Source organism: Phoenix dactylifera, chromosome 6 (assembly GCF_051530095.1).
Source record: "Phoenix dactylifera cultivar Ajwa chromosome 6, Ajwa_hap1_PhDact_Kaust_v1.1, whole genome shotgun sequence".
NCBI classification, from domain to species: domain Eukaryota; kingdom Viridiplantae; phylum Streptophyta; class Magnoliopsida; order Arecales; family Arecaceae; genus Phoenix; species Phoenix dactylifera.
Genome location: NC_143195.1, coordinates 18,317,522 through 18,323,111, shown reverse-complemented (window position 1 = coordinate 18,323,111; position 5,590 = coordinate 18,317,522). Strand labels below are relative to the sequence as shown.

The following is a 5,590-nucleotide window of genomic DNA, read 5'->3' as shown; positions in this document are numbered from 1 at the left end:
AAGGCTTTAAACCCCTAGGTTATCCTAGTGGACGAGTTATAGTCTCGTGAGGGTTTCCAGTGAAGATACCCACAAACTTCAATTAGTTATTATTATTGTTATTATTAATTTCTTTTTTTTTATCGATTGATCTATGAAGTGAAAAATCAAAGTCCAAATGCATACTAACTAAGAATTTCAAAAACTCGTTTTTTTATATATATTAAAATCTAATTTAAGATACATAAATGATAAGAATTTTAGAGCACACACGGTTTTATTTACTAAGTCAGCCCAAATCCTAGGTCAAAATGTAATTCAAGTTGAAGTCATTAAGTTTCCGTTAGGGAGTTGTAAGACTTATTTATACTGGAGTGCTCGGTGAAATCTGGACCGTACACAAGCTAAGAGTTCAGATCTCCAAAATATTGCTAATACTAGTAGTTTCCAAGGATTGGTCAAAAGGACCTGCTTACTGATTCAAAATCATCTTATCTGCAGGATTTCGAGAGTTGTGAATATTTACTTTAGTACCTCACGAGCTTTATCTGTAATATTTCAGTTTACTCGAATTTTTACAACGACGGCTTTCACACTATCGTCTTTTTCAAGGTCAATACAGAGTTTTTTTTTCTCTTTTTTTTTAAGATATATAAATTGTGCACTTTTACTCTTGTGGTGATTTCTCCGTGTAACGAGCAATCAGTCGACAACTCTCACACCAGTTGGCATAAGGTGTCGGGTGATGCAAAAATAAAATTATTCTCCCAAGTGCAGGAGAATCGCACAAGTAGTAAAATCTCGGGAGTCCGAGGTCGAATTCTCAGGGAACGAAATTTATAGATTATTAGCGTAATTTTCAGATTAATTAATTAAATAAATTTGTGGATTAAAATGATGTTTTGATTTTCAGAAATTAAATGCAGAGAATAATAAACACAATTCAATGAAATAAAAATGGTAGGGATCTGGAATCCCCCTTGATGATATTGCATCCAAGGAATAAACTCTATGGTTCTTGATTAAAGATTAAATGTAGGATAGATCTAATCATGGTATATGTTTCATGAACATATGAACTCAATTTCTAAGCATTCATCGTGCTTTCTACGTCTACGACGAATCAAATACTAAAGCAATCCATATATCAATAATCATAATCCATTAAAGATCTATCTATGAAATAACTAAGCATGGATCAAGAACATATCAATAAATATAAATCATTGAAAGCAAAAGTTTAGAATTTACTTCAAAGAGAAATACATCAAAGGTTCCTCCATCACCCTTCCTAGGACTTTAGCCTTCCATTAAAAACTTTAATCCCCCTTTCATTTTCTTTCTTTCTTCTTTTTTTTTCTTTTATTTTCTGAAACAGGGCCTCCCCTGTTTCCCTTCTCTGTTTTTTTCTTTTCAATAACAGGGACTCTCTTTTTGAATGGGCCCTCCCCCTGGTTCACCGAATGGGGGATATATATAACAACTCTCCCCCCAACCGAGAGAGGTGTGAAGCTGGCCTTCGATCCCTTCTTCGCACGCGGTGGAGATGACCGGATAAGGCTGTGGATGCGGGAGAATCGGACGCGGAAACCTTTCGCGGGATGCTAGGGGATCTGATGCACGAGATCATCACGGACGGTTGGCTTGCAGACGCGGCAAAGATCCGACGCTGGGAGGTTACGTGGACACGGGATGAGGGATCGCAGGAGAGTCAGACTCGGATGGGAGCTGGTAGCAGGGATCACGGAAGCTGGGAAATCGCCACAAGATGCGGAAGGGAAGATCTGGACTCTGCTGTGAACTGGGACGCGGGAGATGCGCTGGATGGTTGCGGACGCTGGGATCTCGGGATGGTCGGGTCTTGCATGCGAAATCTTCGGACTCGGATGGGAGCTGGAGCTGGGACGCGTGAAGGATGCTTCACGGACACTGGATGTGGCTGCACCTAGTCTGGGAGAAGCTGGATGCATAGGAGATGAATATGGAGAAGATACGTGGGATGCTGGCGTTGAGATCACGGAAGCTCGGAGGCGCTGTGGACCGGGATGACATGGGGAGGAAGGAGATCCGAGAAGAGCTGCATGCGGACGTGTGAAGGAAGCTGAGAATCGCACGGACACGGGATGCTTCGTTTTGGGAAGAAACAGAGGAAGAACAACTCGGCTGGTCGCAGGAGGATCGGACTGCTGGCGCTTGGATGGAGTTGCTCGCGAACGGACGCTGGGAGGATCCAATGCTGAGAGGAATCTAGGATGAAGTCGGATGGAGCTTGAGATGGGGAATGGATGCTGGCCTGCGGATGATGCGAAAGAGGTGGACGGCTGATTCTGGCGATGCTCGTGAACGGAAGGAGACGTGGGGCTGCAACACGAAGGGATGCGGAGAAGGCTGGATCGCACGATGCTGGATGAACACGTGGAGGATCACTCACGGGAGAAGCTGGGTTGCACGCATGAGATGAAGTGGGAGAATCATAAACGGGTGCACAGGTTGCTTTGAATTGGCTGCAGTAAACTTGAAAGGCTGAACTTAACCTCCTTCTAGTATACAACTGGGGTTGACCCATATGGTTGGCTGGTCGCATATGGTGATGCATCTTTTTGGACCCAATACATATTTTAACTTTAATTTACGATCACCTGCACCCCACAAAAATATAATATTAATACAGCATTTTTATCATCATTTGTTAGCAATAATACTAATTTGAGTGATGTGTAGATCGCACTTTTGTGCTCTCATCATCGGGCATCAAGATTCCCCTACGGACTTATGCTCGGAGTCCTCATCACAAGCCCATTTGACCTTTGACAATAGGTAGCCCTTTTCGATGTTCCTGACTAAATCCATTTTTATTGATGATTTTTTTTTGGATTCGATAAATATGATTCATCAGGGTCCAAGGTTGCTACTATACTATCAACATAATGTCGAGCTTAGACCTTAGAAGGGTCGGCCAGTGTGCAGTAAAATTCCAAAGTATTAATCAGCTTACAACTCTCTAAGAGAGACTTAATAAAAAGAACTTAAATTTGTATTACTTCCGACTAGTCATTGGGCTTTTTAGATTTTATATACCCTGTGTGTTTATCATTCTCGCATTCATGTATAGAAATTAGGTAAAAAAAATATATTATTATTTTTTTTAATTTTTTTAGTATTATCATTTTTATTTATTAGTTTTTTTATTTTTTTTCAATTTATAAAAATGAAAATGAACACAATTTTTTTAAAAGATATTTTTATTTTTATTTTTTATTTTTTTGATAAACCTGACATTATGAAGTGAAAACGAATGCAAGAGATGCAAATAAAACAAAAAAATGATTAAAAATACTTAAAAATACTTCCAAACCTAAACCTAACATTGTCCTCAATGTTAAAGAAAACTAAAAGAATTGGGTTGCCTCCCAACAAGCGCTAAGTTTATTGTCTTCAGCCAAACACAGTGAGATAGTTTTTGCATCTCCTTCTATGAGTTCATCTATTTTGTCTATCATAAAACACTCAACTTTCCCCGCGGGTTGGTCGTCCGCATTGAACACATTTAATTTTACCTTCATGTTTCCAAATGATATGTTCATTACCCCCGTTCTACAATTGATGCATGCATTGGCTGTTGCTAAAAAGGGGCGCCCAAGGATCACGGGGATTTGTTTCTTAGAATTAGGCTCATGTTCCATATCAAGGACGATGAAATCTACTGGAAAATAGAATTTGTCTATCTTGACAAAAACATCTTCAATTATCCCACGTGGTGTTTTTACAGATCGATCAGCCAATTGAAGAGATACCAAGGTTGGTTTTAACTCACCTAACCCAAGTTTCTCATAAACTAAATAAGGTAAAAGGTTGACACTTGCCCCTAGATCTAAGAGTGCTCAATCAATGAAATTATTTCCTAAGACACAGGAGAAGGTGGGAGCACCAGGATCTTTGAATTTCGGAGGGGTGTTGTGTTGGAGAATAGAACTCACTTGCTCAGTTAGGAAGACCTTTCTAGGCACATGTGTCCTAGATTTTCGCTTTCGGGTGCACAGGTCTTTAAGAAATTTGGCATAGGAGGGAACTTGTCTAATAGCATCAAGAGTGGAAGGTTGATCTTCACTTGTTTGAAAACCTCCATCATCTCCTAGAGTGAAGTTCCCTTTTTGCCAAAGGGAGAGGATGAATTAAGAGCTTCAGGAAATGGGGCTTTTGGGATGTGAGTTTTGGCAGAAGGTGAACTAGCTGAAGAAGAAGAAGGTTTTAGATTTTTATTTGACACATGTCGATCCTCTTCTTCATCTTCCTTATTGTTATCTTTCCTAATCTTATTGTCTACTACACGTCCACTCCTTAGGGTAGTCAAAGCATTGGCTTGTTCATGATGAATTGCATTTAATTGATTTTCTTGAGCCATATATTGTCCCCTAGGATTACTTAGTGGTTGGCTTGGAAGCTTTCCTTCCTCTCACTTGTTCAGTGCATTAGCTAGTTGCCCCATTTGGGATTCTAGCTTGGCAATGGATTGCGTGTGAGAGTGCACCAATTGTGTAATGGTTTCTAAATCTTGGAGGGCGTTCAACACTTTCTCCTCAAAGGCTGTGTTTCTTTGGGGTGGAGGAGGAGTGTGTTGAAATTGAATCGAGGGATGGTAGGGATGAATATTTTGTGGGGTTTGAAAATTCTGAGGATTTTGAAAATTTTGGGAATAGGGTTGGGCTGTGTTCGAAGCTTGCTGCTTCCAAAAAAAATTTGGATGATTTCGCCATCCCAGGTTATATGTATTGAAAAATGGGTCAGTACCCGGTCTAGGCTGTGTTTGAGCAGCATTGATGTGTTCTTGCACGAGTTCGGAGAATTGGGGTGCTGAAGGGCACTCATGAATAGGGTGGGATGGGCTAGAACAGATAGTACACACTTGTGCTTGGGAAGAGTTCATGTAATGCCCACCTATCATCAGTTGGTCAATCTTATGGGACAATGCATCTACCTTGCTAGACAGGTCCATAGAATGACTTATTTCACAAATGGTCCCTTTTCTTTGAGAACTTAGGGGTGCTTGACGAGAACAGAAAGCATGGTGGAGGGAGTTTTCATTTAGATTTTCAAATAATTGCCATGCTTCAAGCTCATTTTGAAGCATGAATGTCCCCCCGCATGCAGCATCGATCATCTGACGGTTTCATTCAGTCAATCCGTCATAGAAACATTGCACTAGCTGCCACTTAGGTATTTGATGATGAGGGTATTTACGGATTAGGTCCCGAAATCTCTCCCAAGTTTCATGAAATTCTTCTCCCTCAGTTTGGGAGAAGCTTGTAATGGCACGTCTAAACTGGTTCGTTCTTCGTATGGAAAAGTATTTTTTTAGAAATTCTTGTTGCATTTGATCCCAAGAACGAATCGAGTTGGCTTCTAAAGAATTCAGCCATTGTTTGGCTCTATCTTTAAGGGAGAAGGGGAATAATCTAAGTTTCAGAGCATCATCAGTGAAGTTCTGAATCTTGACAGTGGTGCAAATCTCAAGGAATTCATCTAGGTGTTTATATGGGTCTTCATTGGTGAGCCCATAAAAAGATGGGAGCATTTGGATCACACTAGACTTTATTTCATATTGTACCGCTGC

The 5,590-nt window shown here is 40.4% G+C and overlaps 1 non-coding gene across 1 annotated transcript; it reads left to right on the top strand.

Annotated features, from left to right (window-relative positions):
- Positions 1–5,195: 5,195 nt before the first annotated feature.
- Positions 5,196–5,301, top strand: LOC149753328 (small nucleolar RNA R71). The gene has a single exon (XR_016395816.1). It is a non-coding gene; the product is annotated as a small nucleolar RNA R71 (small nucleolar RNA).
- The last annotated feature ends 289 nt before the right edge of the window (positions 5,302–5,590 follow it).